General features: G+C 39.1%; 1 non-coding gene across 1 annotated transcript; it reads right to left on the reverse strand.

The window, feature by feature from the left end:
- Positions 1-51: 51 nt before the first annotated feature.
- Positions 52-155, reverse strand: LOC148563782 (small nucleolar RNA R71). Its single transcript, XR_015883968.1, has one exon. It is a non-coding gene; the product is annotated as a small nucleolar RNA R71 (small nucleolar RNA).
- Positions 156-22249: the final 22094 nt, after the last annotated feature.

Here is a 22249-nt window from a genome sequence, read left to right on the forward strand (position 1 = left end):
AAGCTGGTCACTGCTTTCTTAGCCAAGTTCTTTCCTCTTCAAAAGCTGAGCAAGCTTAGAGTGGATATTCAAACCTTCAGACAGAAAGAAGGTGAATCCCTCTATGAAGCTTGGGAGAGATACAAGCAACTGACCAAAAAGTGTCATTCTGACATGCTTTCAGAATGGACCATCCTGGATATATTCTATGATGGTCTGTCTGAGTTATCTAAGATGTCATTGGATACTTCTGCAGGTGGATCCATTCACCTAAAGAAAACGCCTGTAGAAGCTCAAGAACTCATTGACATGGTTGCCAATAACCAGTTCATGTACACTTCTGAGAGGAATCCTGTGAGTAATGGGACGCCTATGAAGAAGGGAGTTCTTGAAATTGATACTCTGAATGCCATATTGGCTCAGAACAAAATATTGACTCAGCAAGTCAATATGATTTCTTAGTCTGAATGGAATGCAAGCTGCATCCAACAATACTCAAGAGGCATCTTCTGAAGAAGAAGCTTATGATCCTGAGAACCCTGCAATAGCAGAGGTAAATTACATGGGTGAACCTTATGGAAACACCTACAACCCCTCATGGAGAAATCACCCAAATCTCTCATGAAAGGATCAAAAGCCTCAACAAGGCTTTAATAATGGTAGAAGAAATAGGTTTAACAATAGTAAACCCTTTCCATCATCCACTCAGCAACAGACAGAGAACTCTGAACAAAATACCTCTAATTTAGCAAACTTAGTCTCTGAAGTATGATCTGTCCAAGGCCACTGTAAGTTTCATGAATGAAACAAGGTCTTCCATTAGAAATTTGGAAGCACAAGTGGGCCAGCTGAGTAAAAGGATCACTGAAATCCCTCCTAGTACTCTCCCAAGCAATACAGAAGAAAATCCAAAAGGAGAGTACAAGGCCATTGAATTTATCACCATGGCCGAACCTGTAAGGGAAGGAGAGGACGTGAATCCCAAGGAGGAAGACCTCCTGGGACGTCCAGTGATCAATAAGGAGTTTCTCTCTGAGGAACCAAAGGAATCTGAGGCTCAACTAGAGACCATAGAGATTCCATTAAACCTCCTTATGCCATTCATGAGCTCTGATGAGTATTCCTCTTCTGAAGAGAATGAGGATGTTACTGAAGAGCAAGTTGCCAAGTACCTTGGTGCAATCATGAAGCTGAATGCCAAATTATTTGGTATTGAGACTTGGGAAGATGAACCTCCCTTGTTCACCAATGAACTAAGTGATCTGGATCAATTGACATTGCCTCAGAAGAAACATGATCCGGGAAAGTTCCTAATACCTTGTACTATAGGCACCATGATCTTTGAAAAGGCTCTGTGTGACCTTGGGTCAGGGATAAACCTCATGCCCCTCTCTGTAATAGAGAAACTGGAAATCTTTGGGGGGCAAGCTTATGGACAAGTAGAGGACGTGTTAGTAAAGGTTGAAGGCCTTTACATCCCTGCTAATTTCATAGTCCTAGATACTGGGAAGGATGAGGATGAATCCATCATCCTTGGAAGACCCTTCCTAGCCACAGCAAGAGCTGTGATTGATGTTGACAGAGGTGAAATAGTCCTTCAATTGAATGAGGACTCCCTTGTGTTTAAAACTCGAGGTCATCCTTCTGTAAACATGGAGAGGAAGCATAAAAAGCTTCTCTCAAAACAGAGTCAACCAGAGCCCCCACAGTCAAACTCTAAGTTTGGTGTTGGGAAGTCTCAACAATGCTCTGAACATCTGTGCGGCTCCATGAGAGCCCACTGTCAAGCTATTGATATTAAAGAAGCGCTTGTTGGGAGGTAACCCAATTTTTATTTATCTAATTTTATTTTTCTTGTTCTTTCATGTTTTATTAGGTACATGATCATGTGGAGTCACAAAATAAATATAAAAATTGAAAACGGAATCAAAAACAACAGAAGAAAAATCACACCCTGGAGGAAGACCTTACTGGCGTTTCAACGCCAGTAAGAAGCATCTGGCTGGCGTTCAACGCCAGAACAGAGCATGGTTCTGGCGCTGAACGCCCAAAATGGGCAGCATCTGGGCGTTTGAACGCCAGAATTGCACCCTGGAAAAGAGCTGACGCTGAACGCCCAGAACAAGCATGGTTCTGGCGTTCAACGCCAGAAATGGGCAACAAATGGGCGTTCAACGCCCAGAACAAGCACCAATCTGGCGCTGAACGCCCAGAGTTGTGTGCAAGGGCATTTTGCATGCCTAATTTGGTGCAAGGTTGTAAATCCTTGAACACCTCAGGATCTGTGGACCCCACAGGATCACCTCAGGATCTGTGGACCCCACAGGATCCCCACCTACCTCCACTCACTTCTTCTCACCCCTCTTTCACACAATCCCATAAACACTCTTCCCCAAAACTCTTCACCAATCACCTCAATCTCTCTTCCCTATCACCACTTCACCACTCACATCCATCCACTCTTCCCCATAAACCTACCTCATAAACTCCACCTACCTTCAAAATTCAACATCTCTTTCCCACCCAATCCCACCTATATGGCCGAATACACACATCCCTCCATCTCCTCCATATCTTCTTTTTCTTCTTCTATTCTTTCTTCTTTTACTCGAGGGCGAGCAATATTCTAAGTTTGGTGTGGTAAAAGCATAGCTTTTTTGTTTTTCCATAACCATTAATGGCACCTAAGGCCAGAGAAACCTCAAGAAAGAGGAAAGGGAAGACAATTGCTTCCACCTCTGAGCCATGGGAGATGGAAAGATTCATCTCACAAGCCCATCACTAAGAAAAGGACGGAGCAAACAAGAGAGCACATTCATGGATCTCAACAGGCACATGAAGAAGCTCATCATCAAGAAACCCCTGAGATACCTCAAAGGATGCACTCTCCTCCACAGAATTTTTGGGAGCAAATCAACACCTCCCTAGGAGAATTAAGTTCCAACATAGGACAACTAAAGGTGGAACATCAAGAGCACTCCATCATCCTTCATGAAATAAGAGAAGATCAAAAAAGCAATGAGGGAGGAACAACAAAGACAAGGAAGAGATATAGAAGAGCTCAAGGACATCATTGGTTCCTCAAGAAGGAAACGCCACCATCACTAAGGTGGACTCATTCCTTGTTCTTATTTTCTGTTTTTTGTTTTCTTAATGTTAAGTGCTTATCCATGTTTGTGTCTTATTACATGATCATTAGTAGTTAGTAACTATGTCTTAAAGTTATGAATGTCCTATGAATCCATCACCTCTCTTAAATGAAAAATGTTTTAATTCAAAAGAACAAGAAGTACATGAGTTTCGAATTTATCCTTGAACTTAGTTTAATTATATTGATGTGGTGACAATGCTTCTTGTTTTCTGAATGAATGCTTGAACAGTGCATATGTCTTTTGAAGTTGTTGTTTAAGAATGTTAAATATGTTGGCTCTTGAAAGAATGATGACAAGGAGACATGTTATTTGATAATTTGAAAAATCATAAAAATGATTCTTGAAGCAAGAAAAAGCAGCAAAGAACAAAGCTTGCAGAAAAAAAAAAGAGAAAAGAAAGAAAAATAGCGAAAAAAAAAGAGAGAAAAAGCCAGCAGAAAAAGCCAAAAGCTCTTAAAACCAAGAGGCAAGAGCAAAAAGCCAATAACCCTTAAAACCAAAAGGCAAGGGTAAATAAAAAGGATCCCAAGGCTTTGAGCATCAGTGGATAGGAGGGCCTAAAGGAATAAAATCCTGGCCTAAGCGGCTAAACCAAGCTGTCCCTAACCATGTGTTTGTGGCGTGAAGGTGTCAAGTGAAAACTTGAGACTGAGCGGTTAAAGTCAAGGTCCAAAGCAAAAGAAGAGTGTGCTTAAGAACCCTGTACACCTCTAATTGGGGACTTTAGCAAAGCTGAGTCACAATCTGAAAAGGTTCACCCAGTTATGTGTCTGTGGCATTTATGTATCCGGTGGTAATACTAGAAAACAAAGTGCTTAGGGCCACGGCCAAGACTCATAAAATAGCTGTGTTCAAGAATCATCATACTGAACTAGGAGAATCAATAACACTATCTGAACTCTGAGTTCCTATAGACGCCAATCATTCTGAACTTCAATGGATAAAGTGAGATGCCAAAACTATTCAAGAGGCAAAAAGCTACAAGTCCCGCTCATTTAATTGGAGCTATGTTTCATTGATCGTTTGGAATTTATAGTATATTCTCTTCTTTTTATCCTATTTGAGTTTCAGTTGCTTGGGGATAAGCAACAATTTAAGTTTGGTGTTGTGATGAGCGGATAATTTATACGCTTTTTGGCATTGTTTTTAGTATATTTTTAGTAGAATCTGGTTACTTTTAGGAATGTTTTCATTAGTTTTTATGTGAAATTCACATTTCTGGAATTTACTATGAGTTTGTGTGTTTTTCTGTGATTTCAGGTATTTTCTGGCTGAAATTGAGGGACTTGAGCAGAAATCGGATTCAGAGGTTGAAGAAGGACTGCTGATGCTGTTGGATTCTGACCTCCCTGCACTCAAAGTGGATTTTCTGGAGCTACAGAACTCAAAATGGTGCGCTTCCAATTGCGTTGGAAAGTAGACATCCAGGGCTTTCCCGCAATGTATAATAGTCTATACTTTGACCGAGTTTAGACGATGTAAAAGGGCATTGAAAGCCAGTTCTATGCTGCTATCTGGAGTTAAACGCCAGAAACACGTCACAAACCAGAGTTGAACGCCAGAAATACGTTACAACCTGGCGTTCAACACCAGAAAGAGCCTCTGCACAAGTAACATTCAAGCTCAGCCCAAGCACACACCAAGTGGGCCCCGGAAGTGGATTTATGCATAAATTACTTACTTCTGTAAACCCTAGTAGCTAGTTTATTATAAATAGAACTTTTTACTATTGTATTAGACATCTTCGGATCATCTTGGATTGTATTTTTGATCCTGTGATCTCGTTTTGGGGGCTGGCCATTCGGCCATGCCTGGACCCTTCACTTATGTATTTTTAACGGTAGAATTTCTACACTCCATAGATTAAGGTGTGGAGCTCTACTGTTCCTCAAAGATTAATGCAAAGTACTACTGTTTTTCTATTCAACTCAACTTATTCTGCTTCTAAGATATTCATTCGTACTTCAACCTGAATATGATGAACGTGACAATCATCATCATTCCCTATGAACGCGTGCCTGACAACCACTTCCGTTCTACCTTAGATTGAATGAGTATCTCTTGGATCTCTTAATCAGAATCTTCGTGGTATAAGCTAGATTGATGGCGGCATTCATGAGAGTCCGGAAAGTCTAAACCTTGTCTTTGGTATTCCGAGTAGGACTCTGGGATTGAATGACTGTGACGAACTTCAAACTCGCGATTGCTGGGCGTAGTGACAGACGCAAAAGGAGGGTGAATCCTATTCCAGTATGATCGAGAACCTCAGATGATTAGTCGTGCTGTGACAGAGCATTTGGACCATTTTCACAAGAGGATGGGATGCAGCCATTGACAACAGTGATGCCTCCAGACGATTAGCCATGCAGTGACAGCGCATCGGACCATTTTCCAGAGAGGATCAAAAGTAGCCATTGACAATGGTGATGTCCTTACATAAAGCCAGCCATAGAAAGGAGTAAGACTAATTGGATGAAGACAGCAGGAAAGCAGAGGTTCAGAGGGACGAAAGCATCTCTATACGCTTATCTGAAATTCCTGCCAATGATTTACATAAGTATCTCTATCTTTACTTTATGTTTTATTTACATGATATATATTGTAGCCCATATGAGTCAACTTAACTGAGATTTACAAGATGACCATAGTTTGCTTCATACCAACAATCTCCGTGGGATCGACCCTTACTCACGTAAGGTTTATTACTTGGACGACACAGTGCCCTTGCTGGTTAGTTGTATCGAAGTTGTGAATGAAAAACGATTTATTAAGACGTGCGTACATAGCTTTTGGCGCCGTTGCCTGAGATCACAATTTCGTGCACCAATGCCACCTCTAGCGATGGATGCCGCAACCCCGGAGTCCTCTTATGGAATCGAGGCAGTTAGTGCCCCTCCACCACCTCCCATCATACAGTTGATCATTTGACCTGATGGCAGCACATGATAAGTATCACTTTGAGTCTTATATATTTTCTGTTTGTTATTATTGCTAAAAGTGCCTTCAAATTGATTCTAGTTTAGTGGATTTAAGTTTGAATGGCTGAATGTGTTTTCTATTTACTGATTATGGTTATTGCTGAAAGTTCCTAGTTATTGTTTCTTGTTTAGTGAATTTAAGTTTGGTTTTCTGGTTAGGTGTTTCCTGTTTACTGATTATGGTTATTGCTGCAAGTGTTTGATTATTATTTCTTGTTTAGTGGATTTTGGTTTGGTTGCCTAGTTAGTGTTTCCTATTTACTGATTATGGTTACTGCTGCAAGTTCTTGGTTATTGTTTCTTGTTTAGTGAATTTAGGTTTGGTTGCCTGGTTAATGTTTTCTGTTTACTGATTATGGTTATTGCTGCAAATGCCTTGTTATTGTTTCTTGTTTAGTGGATGTAGGTTTGGTTGCCTAGTTAGTGTTTCTTGTTTACTGATTATGATTTTTGCTGTAAATGCCTGGTTATTGTTTCTTGTTTAGTGGATTTAGGTTTGGTTTTCAGGTTAGTGTTTCCTGTTTACTGATTATGGTTATTCCTATATTATTTTGTTTATGGATTGTTGTTAGGTTTGCACCGAACGACAACGCGTATACTCAGGAGATGACCAATGTCATCAAGTTGATGTACGACCATCCCTAGGCCAGCTACAAGAAGATTTCCGCTGAGATCAAAGAGCAATAATTTTAGAAATGAACGATAATTTTTTTTTTGTTTCAAATGTTTTTAGCTAGTTTATATCCTCTATTTTGATTAACTAATTTAAAGTTTCTTTGTTGCAGCTGCACTTTATATGGGACGCTCATAATCTTACCCTTAGGAAGATATTTGACCATAGAATGGGTCGGTGGCTCCAGCAGATGCTGGAGGATGTTGTGAGGGACAGGACCACCTAGCTTCGATCGGAAGTGAAAAAGGCTCTATTAGTTCATTGGGAGACCGATGAGGGGTTCAGGCATCAGCGTCTCACCAACAGAGCTAACATGGTATCGGCCAGGTCATCCAAGTATACTGGCGGCTCAGCGACCTTTATGAAGACTAACGCCAGGCTGGTATATAGTGACTTTAATTTTGTTAATAACTTAGTTATATTCTTTTGCATATCATTACTAGTCATCCTAATCATATTGTTTCAATGCAACATGGGTAGTCGAAGTTGTTAGATCGCGAGGCGACATTGGCGGAGACGTTCAAGTACACCCACACACTGAAGGAGAACAAAGCGAGATTTACTGATCAGCGGTCTTAGAATCATTATGTGAGTAAACATACATCTGATCTTCTGGTATAAAATTATTTGAGATTAACTATATATCTGTCGTACTAATCACAATAACTTGTGTTATACAGGAGTCCTATATACAAAAACTAGAGGCCGCAACTCAGCAGTCTCAGCAAAGTGGGGAGGATGCCATCGATGACTTTACAGCTTCAGTCGTCGATCCCGATGTTGTTTGGAGAGAGACTGGCTCAGCGCCGTACAAGAATCGCGTATACAGGTTGGGGTTGTTCTTCGCCAACACCCTTCGCACCTCAACGTTGGGGTCGTCATCAAGCTCTGCCATTAGCGAGCCGTCGAGCCCAAGGAAGACATGGATTTGAGTCTGCAGGTGCAGGAGCTTCAACGTAGCCTTCATCAGCAGGCTCAAGAGCTGAACAATTATCGAGAGAAGTATCATTAGATCCTCACACGTGTGACGAATACGGATGAGCTCAAGCTGGAGTGGAGGGAGTAGCGGGAGTGGCTTCAGTGTATGGAGGCTCAAATGGAGGTATACTAGACTTAGATGTGCGCTGCTGGCATCATCTCTGCTGGTGACAACACCGCTGCTAGTGGCACAAAAACATCAATGTCTTCTGCGTCGCCTCCTCAGGGCCACGGGACCGACGACGACGACGAGGACAACCTGGATTTGTAGTTATTAGTATTTCGTTTTATTGTTTCATTGTATTTATTTTATGTACTTGACTTTTAATTTATTTGAACATTTTATTATTTATTTTAAATAATAAGTTTTCATTATTTACGAATTGACCATTAATTGTGTGAAAAATAAAATTAAACAAAAAATAAAATTGACCATTTATTTCAATTTTTTTTTCAAAAAAATTGATATTTCCGTCGGATTTACCGTAGGAATAATCCGATGGTAATAGTGCAAAAAACAACATTTTTTGGCGCCAACAATATCTTTAGAAAAATTCGTCGATAACCAATTGGTTCTCCGAACTGGTAATCTGTCACAGAATTCGACAATAATTACCATCAAATAAAAAATTCTAAAAATAAATATTTACTGATGAGATTTATATCGTCTGATTCATTCTATATTTTTCTTGTAATGTCCTCAAAGGGACTCTGAAAAAAATGATGGTTAGGTGTTAGTCATCAAACTAAAAGCTTGTACTTTAATTGATAAACGATTGTTAAGTGTTAGTCGTTAAACTAAAGGTTTAGAGTGGCCTCCTCTTAGCGCTTGTCGACCTGTTTCGACCAGTTGGCTTTCTTGGTGTGAGTCGTCCCAGTTCAGTTTCCTATCAAAAGAAATTAATGTAATATTATATAATTGATATTATGTATTGTTAAAAAGTTAACATATGCCATCTTCTTTCCATGGCCACGTAGGTAGTAGATCCACCCTGTGTGCATTGATCCTTCGGTGATAGATGCTCGACTGGACCATTCCTTGGCCCTGGTCTTCCAATAGTCCTACATGGCCAGGATCCAATCGATCGGAGTACTTTTGTTGTGGATGTTCGATAAAATCTCTCAAAAACGCTTGATTGCTCTAAACTGCCAAATCCTGTAAATATGGAAATCTTCTCAAGGGAGAATATTAAAATGTTGCTACGACAAGACAATAAACCAGAATTAATAACATTGTAAGTTGTAATAAGCGAAATTATAAAAAAAAAATAACTTAGTTACCTTAAACAAGTCCCACTAGATCAAATTTTAGCTTGTTACATGAAAAGAGTTTAAATATAAGTAGGATTAACTCTTCATAATCATCATGTGTTTGTGGTCAATGTCTAAGATAGATAATATTAGTTCTTAATTGCTTGCCAAGAGATTTCTTGCATTTTAAGTTTCCTTCTCTTGCACGTAATTGCTTTGATTTTTATTGCTTTAATGTTTAATTTCTTGCATGTTTAGTTTTCACACTTTTGGTTGAGAAATTGGGTGTTTGAGTGGAATTGAGTTGTGGATGTCCATTCCGTATTGTGTGAGAATAGTTAATTGATTTGGTTTTCATTGATGCTAGTCTTTCACTAAATAATTAGTGAGTTGACTAGGACTAATGGATTGAGATCAATTATGCTCTTTTGACTAATTCTCAAGGAGGATTGACTAATTTGGATTGATTCCACACAATTGCCATGTTTGTGGTCCATAACTAGGATAGGAATCCTAAATTCCCTAATTTTTGTCAAGAGTTGCCATTTACATTCCTTGCATATTTATTTGCTCTCTTACTATTTACATTTCTTGCCAATTGCTATCATCCAATCCCCATGCTCTCCTTCATAGCCAACAATTGTACATTTCATTGCAACTCCTAGGGAAGACGACACGTGAGTCAAAATACTCTCGATTTATATTTGGTTTGAATTGTGATAATATTTGATTGATGATCAATTGTTGGGTTTGGACTATACTTGCAACGTCAATCCTATTTTTAATGCGAAAATTCAAACCTATGCTTTTGGTCATTGTCAAAATTTTGGCGCCGTTGATATCATACTAAATTGAATTCTTTAAATTCGATTTATATATATAGTTAAATACATACTAATTCGAGCATAATGGATTCGATTTACCACTAGCCACCGTTGAGCATAAATCGAATTTATTACATTCGATTTACTAAAAAGACTGTAAATCGAATGGACTTAATTTGATTTAGTAGTGCACCATGTAATTCGAATCATATTGATTCGATTTAGTGTTATGAGGGCTAATTCGAATTCGATGAATTCGATTTATACTTAAATTCGGTGCACCATATAATTTAAACACATTTGTTTCGATTTAGTACTATCATATCTAATTCAAATTGAGTGAATTCGATTTATATAGAAATATTATTGAAGATATCTACGCAACGTTATTTGTTTGGGAGACATTAACATTGATTTAGTTTATGTATGTGCTTTTCCCTAAAAATTAGGCAACATTAAATAGTTTAGGACATAAAATAGTACTTAATCATTTAATTTAAAAAAAATGAAAAAAAAAACATTTGTTATGGTACGCCTCCTGCTAAGAAAGGGACATTATTATTGAAGTAAAAAAGCGACATTGAGGTTTATTACTAACCGAACTGATTGATACCCTTGGTCTATTCCTTGGTTTCATTCTCCTTTCATTTCATTCTTTGGTTTCTGCAATGTGTGAAAGAATCAAAGTCAACAAAACATTGGATTCGATTAGAAAATCAAAAAATTATTTTCTCAATTTAGAAAAGCTCTTTAAGTTGATTAGATTATTTCATACTATAAGAGAATTCTTTGTAAATTGTGAGATAAAACGGTCAATGCCAATATAATAACTCAAGAGAAAATATGCAAATACTTATTAAATAATTTTATTATGGCACTGTGATAAGCGGATATTTTATACACTTTTTGGTATTATTTTTATATAGTTTTTAGCATGTTTTATTTAATTTTTATTAAGTTTTCATAGGTTTTAATGCAAAATTCACATTTTTGGATTCTACTTTGAATTTGTGTGTTTTTATGCAATTTCAGGTATTTTCTAGCTGAAATTGAGGGGCTGGAGCAACAGTCTGTTTCAGAGGCAAAGAAAGTACTGCAGATGTTGTCTGGATCTGATCTCCTTGCACTCGACAGAGCTTTTTTTGGAGCTACAGAAGTCCAAATGGAACGTTCTCAATGGCTATAGAAAGCTAACATCTAGGGCTTTCCAGAAATATATAATACTTCATACTTTTCTTTAGAATAAAAGGCCCAAAACTGGCGTTCAACGCCAGCCATCTACCTCAGTCTAGGCGTCCAGCGCCCACAAGGGAGTAGCCGGCGTTCAAATGCCTAAGAAGGACCCCCTAGCAGGCATTCAACGCCCATGGAGTCTCCTAGCTCGTGGATCTCATCAAAGCTCAGCCCAAACACTCACCAAGTGGGCTCTGGAAGGGGATTTTAGCACTAGAAGATTGTTTTACCCTTCTTATATAATCCTTAGTCATTAGTTTAGTATTTAAGGGATATTTTACATGATCTTCAAGGACCTTTTGACACTTTACACGCTTATCATTGTATTCTCTATCAGTATGAGTTTTTAAACCTCCTAGGTTGAGGGGAGGAGCCCTGCTGAGTTTTATGGATTAATAAAGTACTACTGCTCTTTCTCAATTCGTGTTTGATTCTCTATTCTAAGATGTATCTTCGTTCTTCATTCTAAGACCGCGTGCCTGACAACCGCCTGTGTTCTTCTTAGAGAAACTCTGTGAATAATGGTGTAGCTCAGAAGAGAGGAGTTCTTGAAGTAGACACTTTGAATGCCATATTGTCTCAAAACAAGATCTTGACCCAGCAGGTCAATATGACCTCTCAGTATTTGACTGGAATGCAAGCTGCAGCTGGCAGCACTCAAGAAGCTTCTTCTGAAGTAGAAGCTTATGATCCTAACCAATCCACCATGAAAGAGGTGAATTACATGGGAGAATCCTATGAAAATACCTACAATCTCTCATGGAGGAATCATCCTAACCTTTCATGAAAGGATCAACAGAAGCCTCAGCAAGGCTTCAACAATAATCAAGGTGGAAGGAACCAAAATAGGTTCAAAAACAGACCATCATTCCCATCTTCTCAAGGGAATATGGAGACTCCTAAGCAGAGCCTCTCTGACTTAGTAACTATAGTCTCCAACCTCTCTAAGACCACTCATAGTTTCATTACTGAAACAAGATCCTCCAACAGAAATTTGGAGAAACAAGTTGGTCAGCTGAGTAAGAGGATCCCCGAGACTCCTCCTGACACTCCTCCTAGTAACACTAATGTGAACCCAAGAGAAGAGTGCAAGGCCATCACCACAGAGACTAAAGCCGAATCTAGAGAGACTGGGATAGCGTCGATTGCCAGTAAAGTGCATCTCACTGGGCGTTCAACGCCCAAAATGGCTAAGAGCCCGGGGCTAAACGCCAGTGAGGAAGCCTTCACTGGACGTTCAACGCCCAAACTGGCAGGGACTCTGACGTTGAACGCCAGTAAGGACACCCCTGCTGGGCGTTCAATGCCCAAAGAACCAGCAGAACTGGCATTGAATGCCAGTGATGGTATACCTCCCAAATGTTCATTACCCACTGAAGCTGTCCATATCTAAGAACTAAAGGAAGCCAAGGCTCATGAAGAGACCATAGAGGTTCCTTTGCATGCACTCTTACAATGTATGAGTTCTGATGAATACTCATCCTCGGATGAGGATAAGGATACTTGGGAAGAGCAAGTTGCTCAGTACCTAGGAGCTATCATGAAGCTGAATGCCAAGTTATTTGGTACAAAGCCTTTGGAGGAAGAACCTTCATTGCTTACCAAAGAGCTAAATGCTTTGGTTCAGCAGAGGTTACCTCAGAAGCTTCCGGATTCTGGACGTTTCCTAATTCCCTGCACCATAGGTACCATGATCTTTGAGAAGGATCTGTGTGACCTAGGGTCAAGCATAAACCTCATGGCACTCTCTGTAATGGAGAAGCTGAGAATCTGTGAGGTACAAGCTGCAAACATCTCATTAGAGATGGCAGACAAGACAATGAAGAGGCCATATGGTTCAGTAGAGGATGTCTTGGTGAAGGTTGAAGACCACTACATCCCTGCAAACTTCATAGTCTTGGATATTGGAGAGGATGATGATGAATCTATCATTCTAGGAAGACTTTTTCTAGCCACTGCAAATGCCATGATTAATGTGGCAAATAGAGAAATGGTCTTCCAAATAGGGGAAGACTACACCTTGTTCAAGATTTCCGAACCCAACTCCCTACCTAAAAAAGAGATAAATGTGCAACACTTAGTCTTCCAACCATCTCTTTCAGTGCAGAGCTTTACTAAGCCCCCAAACATCAATTCTAAGTTTGGTGTTGGGCAGCCATTACCAAGCACTGAGAACAAAGCTACTAGGAAGAAAGTACCTAAAGACTGGAGGGACAAGTAAGTCCCCACTGAAGGCCTCTCACCTGGCATGAGAGTTATCTTCACCAAGAAACCAGTCATACCACATATAGTGAGTCGTGTCCTGTCTCTAGAGCATGTGGAGCTCATTCATGAGAAGACAGGTAGAAAGTTCACTGTAAGGGGAGAAATTCTGAGCCCATACTCACCTCCGTAAGGAGCTAACTGTCAAGCTAATGACGTTAAAAAAGCGCTTGTTGGGAGGAAACTCAACCATAGTTATTGTTTATTTTTTTCTTTGAATTTATTTTCTTTAAGTTATTTCTTTAGGTTCGTGATCATATGCAGTAGTTAGAACAGAGATAGAAAGGTTCAGCATTGAAAACAGAACACTCGGAATAGATTGTCTCGCTGGCGCTGAATGCCAGCCAGGGAGCACTGGCTGGGCGTTCAACGCCCTAACTGGCAAACTTGCTGGCGTTGAACGCCAGCTATGGGTATAATGATGGGCGTTCAACGCCCATGCAGAGGGTAGGGAATCCGAATTCCCTAGCCTCTCAAGACCATTGGGTCCCACAGCATCTGTACCTATGCCATTTCTTCACTCTTCTGTTCACACTTCCCCATGCACTCTTCCTTATAAACCCTAGCCCAATCAAATCCATATCACTTCTCCAAAACCATCATAAATCCCACCAACCCCCACCCACTTCAAAATCAAATTTCCCTCCCATTTACCCCACCCATGACCGAACTCAACCCTAGCCCACTCCTATAAATACCCCTCTTACTAACCCTTCATACACACAGCTCTCGTACACATCCATAGCGCCCTTGGCCTAATTGCTTCCTCCCTCCTTCTCCTTCTATTTTCTTCTTCGTCTCTTTTGTTTATTTTTGCTCGAGGACGAGCAAAGCTTTTAATTTTGGTGTGGGAAAGCGTTGCTTTTTTCTTTCCATTACCACTTATGGCACCCAAGGTTGGAGAATTCTCTAGAAAGATGAAAGAAAAGGCCGTAGCCGCCACCTCTGAATCTGGAAGATGGAGAGATTCATCACCAAGCCCATCAAGACCTCTTCTATAAAGTAGTGGCAGAGAAGAAAGTGATCCCTAAGGTCCCTTTCAGACTCAAGAAGAATGAGTATCCGGAAATCCAAAGAGAGATCCGGAGAAGAGGTTGGGAAGTCCTAACCAATACCATTCAAGATGTTGGGATCTTAATGGTGCAAAAGTTCTATACTAATGCATGGGTCACAAAAAATCATGACATTAGTGTGAACCCAAATCCTAAGAATTGGAGCACCATGGTCCGAGGGAGAATCTTAGATTTTAGCCCTGAAAGTATGAGGTTGGCATTCAACTTGCCTCTAATGCCAGGAGACCCACATCCTTACACTAGAAGAGTCAACTTTGATCAAAGACTGGATCAAGTGCTCTTAGACATCTATGTGGAAGGAGCACAGTGAAAAAGGGATTCCCAAGGCAAGCCCACTCAACTAAGAAGGCTTGACCTCAAGCCTATAGCTAGAGGATGGTTGGAATTCATCCAACGCTCTATCATTCCTGCCAGCAATCAGTCAGAAGTGACCATTGACAGAGCTATCATGATTCATTGCATCATGATTGGGAGTGAGGTAGAAGTACATGAGGTGATACCTCAAAAACTGTACAAAATTGCTGAAAAGCCTTCCACCAAAGCAAGGTTGGCTTTCCCTCACATCATATGTCACCTATGCAATTCAGCTGGAATTATCATAGGAGGAGACAAATTCATTGATAAGGACAAGCCCATCACTAAGAAGAAGATGGAACAAACTAGAGAGCATGCACATGAGCCTGTGCAACCGCCTCAGCATGAGATCCCTGAGATGTCTCAAGGGATGTATTTTCCTCTTCAAAGCTATTGGGATCAATGGCATACTTCTCTTGGAGAACTAAGCACTAATATGGAGCAATTGAGGATGTAGCATCAAGAGCACTCCACCACCCTCAATAAAATTAGAGAAGATCAAAGGGCTATGAGGGAAGAACAACAGAGACAAAGGCGTGACATTGAAGAGATCAAGCACTACATTGGATCCTCAAGGAGGAGCACTAGCCGCCACCATTAAGGTGAATTCGTTCTCTTAATCACCTTACTTATTTTAATTTTTCTGTTTTCTGTATGTTTTATTGTCTGTTCACTTGTTCTTATTGCATGATCATTTCTATCTATATCTTAAAATTATAAAATATTCCATATGTCTCTCACCTTACTTAAAAAGAATATTTTATTTGAAAAGAATTGAGAAATATATGAATTTCAAGTTTTATAATAAGAATAGTTCAATTATTTCGATGTGGTGGCATTGCTTTTGTTTTTTGAATGTATGAATAAACAGTGCATGATTGAAATTGGAATTAAGAATGTTAGCTCTTGAAAGAATGAGGATAAAAGTGAAATATTATTGGTAATATGAAAAATCCAAAAATTGATTCTCGAAGCAAAAAAAAAGTAGCAAATAGAAAAAGAATAAGCATGTTGCAATAAAAGAAAAAAAATTATATGCATGCGAAATATATATATATGCAGAAAAAGCCGAAAGCTCTTTAAACCAAAAGGAAAGAGCAAAAAGCCAATAACCCTTTAAACCAAAAGGCAAGGATAAAAGGATCCAAAGGTCCTAAGAGTACGCTTAAGAACTCTGGACACTTCTATCTGGGGATTCTAGCAAACCTGGGTTCACCCAGTTAAGTGTCTGTGGCATTTATGTATCCAGTGGTAATACTGGAAGACAAAGTGCTTAGGGCCACAGCGAAAACTCTAAAAAAGCTTTGTTCAAGAATCTAAAAGAGCTAAACTAGGAGAGTCAATAATATCATCTGGATTCTAAGTTCCTAAAGATGCCAACACTTCTGAGTTTCAATGGATAGTGAGATGCCAAAACTATTCAAAAGGAAAAAGCTACTAAGTCCCGCTCATCTAATTGAAATTGAGCTTCATTGGAAACTTTGATATTTATTGCATCTTACTCTTCTTTTTATCCTACCTTTGTTTTAGTTGCTCGAGGATAAGCAACAGTTTAAGTCTGGTGTTCTGATGAGCGGATATTTTATATGCTTTTTGGCATTGTTTTCATACAGTTTTTAGCATGTTTTATTTAAGTTTCATTAAGTTTTCATAGGATTTAGTGCAAAATTCACATTTTTCAATTCTACTATGAGTTTGTGTGTTTTTATGCAATTTCAGGTATTTTCTGGCTGAAATTGAGGAGCTGGAGCAAAAGTCTGTTTCAGAGGCAGAGAAAGTGCTGCAGATGCTATCTGGATTTGACCTCTTTACACTCGACAGAGCTTTTCTGGAGCTATAGAAGTCCAAATGGAGCATTCTCAATAAATATAAAAAGCTAACATCTAGGGCTTTTCATAAATATATAATAGTCTATGCTTTACTTCAGAATAGAAGGCCCAAAACTGGCATTCAATGCCAGCCATCTACCCCAGTCCAGGCGTCCAACGCTCACAAGGGAGTAGCTAGCGTTCAAACGCCCAAGAAGGACCCCCTACCAGGCGTTCAATGCCCAAGAAGTCTCCTAGCTTGTGGATCTCATCAAAGCTCAGCCCAAACACTCACCAAGTGGGCTTTGGAAGAGGATTTTAGCACTAAAAGACTGTTTTACCCTTCTTATGAAATCCTTAGTCATTAGTTTAGTATCTAAGGGATATTTTACATGATCTTCAAGGACCTTTTGACACTTTACACGTTTATCATTGTATTCTCTATCAGTATGAGCTTCTAAACCTCTTAGGTTGAGGGGAGGAGCTCTGCTGAGTTTTTTGGATTAATAAAGTACTACTGTTCTTTCTCAATTCGTGTTTGATTATCTATTCTAAGATTTATCTTCGTTCTTTATTCTAAGACCGCGTGCCTGACAACCACCCGTGTTCTTCTTGGGTTCGTGTGAATACGTAACTGGAAAACATTGAACCACTAGCTTAATTATATCTCTCTTAGACAGCTAATCCACGACTTCATTGGGGACGTCTCGAGACACCAGTACAGCCGAGGTATGGGGAGATTAGAGTCTTTGTGGTAGAGGCTAGAACACAAAGGCGCAGCATTCTCTGATCCAGAAGATTCGACCTAGTTTGTGAAATTTTGAGTAGGATTGATGCACCACTATTTCGTGGTATATCTTGTACTTAATTGAGTGGATTTTATCCACTAAACTCACACTTATTGATAGAATTTTCATGTTTTACATTTTCCTTCCTGATTTTGTGTTATGATTGGAAACATGTTTCTTTGGTCTTAAATTTGCTTTGTTTAATCCTCTCTTATTACCATTCGATGACGTGATATTTGTGTTAAGTGATTTCAGGATTTATTAGGTAGAAATGAGTTAGAGGATGGAAAGGAAGCATGCAAAAGTTGAAGGAATAAAAGAAATTGAAGGAACTGCAAAGCTGTCAGCCCTGACCTCTTCGCACTCAAACGGTCATAACTTGAGCTACAGAGGTCCAAATGAGGCGGTTCTAGTTGCGTTAGAAAGCTAACATCCGGGGCTTCGCAATGATATATAATTTTCCATAGCTGCCCCAAAGACAAGTGACTCACATGCGTGACCTGGCAAAAATCTAATCCACGCTCACGCATGGACGACGCTCACGCGTGACTTTTTCGCATTCTGGACGTATCTGGGTTGTTTTTGACCCAGTTTTCGGCCCAAAAAACACAGATTAGAGGCTATAAAGTAGGAGAATCAATCAATTCATTAAAAACAACATTCATAATTCACAATTTTAGGTTTTAGATGTAGTTTCTAGAGAGAGAGAGGCTCTTTTCTCTCTCTTAGGATTTAGGATTAGGATTTCTCTTAAAGGTTAGGTTTACTTCTTCTGCATTCCAGGTTCTATGTTCTTTTAGATTTAGTTTTTCTTATCTACTTTTATTTATTCTATTACTTTAGTTGCTCTATTTCTCTTGGTAATTACTTATTTAGCCAATTTGGCTTATGAACTCTTCATGTTAGATTTGAATTTATGTTTAAATGTAATTTGAGGTATTTCAGATTTATGATTGTTTTCTTCTATTTATAATATAAATAATTTAGATTTTTCTCCTTTGCTTTGGTTGAGTAATTGGTGACACTTGAGTTATCAAACTCAGTTGTTGATTAATTGGAATTTGCTGATTGATTTGGATTCCTCTAAAGCTAGTCTTTCCATAGGAGTTGACTAGGACTTGAGGAATCAAATTGATTAGTCCACTTGACTTTCCTTTATTTAGTAAGGGTTAACTAAGTGGGAGCAATAAACAATTCTCATTACACCTGATAAGGATAACTAGGATGGGATTTCCAATTCTCATACCTTGCCAAGAGTTTTCTTAACTATTAATTTATTTTTCTTGTCATTCAATTTACTTGTTCTTTAATTCAAAAATCCCCCAAAAATACACTTTTTCTCATAACCAATAATAAATCATACCTCCCTGCAATTCCTTGAGAGATGACCCGAGGTTTAAATACTTAGGTTATAAATTTTATTGGGTTTTGTTACTTGTGACACCCAAGAATCACAGGCTCGCCTCAAGGAAACAGTGGATCAATTTCATGCAAGGAGACACTAGAAACTCTCGTGGACAGTGAGAAGCATGACTTTGTATTGGAACAATTGGAGGAAGCCGTAATCGTTAAAGAGGAAGAAGTGGTCGAAGACTTAGGAGATGCGGAACGTCCATGGGAAAGCCCAGTCATAGAACCCCCTTCTAAGGAGTTTGAATTTGATGTTGAGGAGGGTATACAACCTCCAAGGCATATCATGGTTAAAGACTTTGAAGGGGATGATCAAGAGATGGATTCAATCATTGATGAATTCTTATCTACATTTGAATCCTCTTCCATTGGACTTGACAGGGAGATTAAAGAAGAAGAAGCACAACCTCCCATGCCCTTGGTGAACAATGAAGAAGAGATCGAATTGGAAGAAAGCTACCAAGAAGAAGAGGTTGATATTGAAAAAGCTTGCAAAAAGGTGGAAGTTATCAAAGAAGAGCCCAAGGGAATGAAGCTGGAGATCACCTTGCCAAGGTTGTTGGAGACCTCTCCCCCAAAGCCATCACCATCCATCCCTTCATTCAAGTGGGTAAATCTCTCATCTCTAAGCTTAATTAGCCCACTTGAATATGCTTTGCTTGAGACGGATGGGCAACTTAGAGCTCTTTGTGGCTATAAGAGTAAGAGGGAGGTGGTTAGTGGTTGGCAACACAATCCTAGGTTCATTGTGGTAGGAAGCTCATGGCTGAATTATCATGGTTGGAAGAATACTAAATTGTATGGGTCTAGGAAGCTGTTTGGATGCCCCAGTGAGAATTCGGATTGCTTACCACCTAGTTGGAACAATGATTATTAGCACAAAGACGGGTGCAAAATCAAGATTTGGGACCCCGGAATTCATTCCAACAATAAACACTCTTGGGGCCTTGTCACTTGCTTTAATTTGCTTGAAGGCTTTATGCAACTAGTATGGGATCCCGGAGGCCATTGGAATTACAAACATTGGTGGGGATTCCTGGATGAGTTCAAACACAAGCCACCATAACAAGGGGCTCCCCAAATGTCCAACTTAAGGACTTTAACTAAAAGTGCTAGGTGGGAGACAACCCACCATGGTATAATCGTTCCTTTTCAGTCTTAGTTTTATTTTATTTTATTCTGCTTTATGTTTATTAGTGTCATTCATAACATCTGCATCAGCATCTTCATTCTGTATTCTGCATAAAAAAAAAGGCACACGACGCGTGAGCATCGCTGACGCGTATGCGTCATACGTGCATTCGAAACAAGGAAGAAAAGAAATAGAGAGTTGCACGGGAGCATGGCTGGAGGCGTGCCTTAGGCACAAACACGCCCACGTGACCGCGTCCGCGTCAATTTGCAAAATCAGTCTTCCACGCGTACGCGTCACCCACGCGTACACGTGACCCTACAAATCGGCGTAAAAATGTGTTTAGAAAGAAAGTTGTGATGGTGTGGTGCTGGAATAGTGCTAGGAGCACAAGCAACATCACACGTGCACGTCCCTGACGCAAACGCGTCATTTTCCCCTCCAGGCAATCCATGCATGCGCATCCCTCATGGCACGCGTCGGTTCAAATTTTAGCAATGTGCGCATTAAAACAGAGAGTTGTGCGTGCGCGAGGCTGCTCTCACGCCAATAGCACACTTCAGGTCACGCGAACGCGTCCCTGACGCGTCCGCGTCACTTGAAAATAGCCCAACCCACGCGAACGCGTGCCCCACGCGTCCGCGTCGCATGCGACGCACAGTTTATCCAGATCAGCACCAGAATTCCTATCTTTTCTTCTTCAATCCTACTTATCTTTCTATTATCATTCTTTCTCTTTTTTTCTATCTTTTCTTATTCTTTCTTCCTCCTTTCTTACTTTATTTTTCTTCTTCTCTTTAACTTCTCATCCTTCTTTTCTTTCATTCTATTTTACTCAATTTATTTGAATACTTTTATTCATTGTATTTTAATTTTTTGCATATTTTTATCTCCTTTTCTAAATCTATTAATTTTTCATTGGTGTTAAATTTTCTTATTCAACTGTTACATCTTTTCTTGAATTATTCTGGTGCTTCATGACTTATTTTATTCTGATTGGGTATTATTATTCATAAGTCAATGCTAATCTTTTATGATACTTGTATTCCATTTGCATTGCTATGCACTTACACTATCTTTCATTACCAAATCTCTCTCCCCCATTGTTGCAATTCTGGCACAATTGATATGCCATTTGCTTCTATTATTTTCTCACGTACATGTTGTAGCTACCATGTAATTGAGACCCTTATTATTTGGCATTGATCTAACCATATTTTAATTTGTTTTCTATCTTTATTTTTGGGTTACTTTTCCTCCTGTTCCTCTTCTTTCAGGGTGGCCACCGAGAAGGGAAAGGAGAAGTTTCTAAATGGGGCAGACAACAAGACCATCTGCACAATCTATGAAGAAAAGCGTCAGTTGGAGCAACCCGTCCACTTGCACATCTCAGCATGCACCGAGGACGGTGCAATCTTTAAGTGTGGGGAGGTCGATACCGACTTCCGTGGGTTAGTTATTTTCTTCTCAACACCAATATTTTATTTTCTTTGTTAGTTCATTGTTGCATTTGCATGTTTGATTGCATGATTGTTTGATTTTGTGCATATTTTACCACTACTTGGTTGAAGTAATATTTTCTTTTTCAAGAAACTTTTTAGAGCATTTCACTAATTTAAATTAAAACTTTTTATTAAACTTGTTTGAAGAAATTTTATTTTGGAACATGGTATAGAGCTCGAACACACAAAACCAGTAAGATTTTGAGCCTATTTGATTGGTTGCATTTTACCAACCAATATTTTATTTTTGGTGTGTGTTTTTCTCTCTAAAATTGTGATCTTTGTCTTGCTTAATTCTATATTTCCATGGTTTGATGTATGCATGCACTTATATAATTGAGGCCTTATTTCACTAAGCTTACATACCCATATGGCCTTAATCTTTCATTATCCTTTGCAAACCAATTTGAGCCTATTTTACCCCTTTTATTCTTTACTTTAGCACATCATTAACTCTAAGCGGAAAATAATAATGTCCTTAATTGGAATCCTTGGTTAGCTTAGACTAGTGAGAGTGCTTATGATTTAAGTGTGGGAAAATTGGGTTTGGAAACATTTGGTTTGAGAATTGAATATGTTAGAATTTTCTGAAAATGTGAAAGAAATGTTTAGGACATGTTCATGCATTCAATAATTTAATCATATGCATTGAGAAAAATAAAAGAAAAAAATAATATAGATATATATAAAAATAAAAAATAGGAAAAAAATAAAGGAGAAAAAGAAAAGAAAAAGAGCATATAAATAAAAGGGGACAAAATGCCCCAAAGTAAGTGGTGAAAGCAATGCATATGTACTATACTTGAAATTAGAATGCATAAATATGTGGAAAATATGGTTAATGGATAGTTA

The sequence above is a fragment of the Arachis ipaensis genome, chromosome B5 (genome assembly GCF_059453495.1).
Source record: "Arachis ipaensis isolate K30076 ecotype BB chromosome B5, ASM5945349v1, whole genome shotgun sequence".
NCBI lineage: Eukaryota > Viridiplantae > Streptophyta > Magnoliopsida > Fabales > Fabaceae > Arachis > Arachis ipaensis.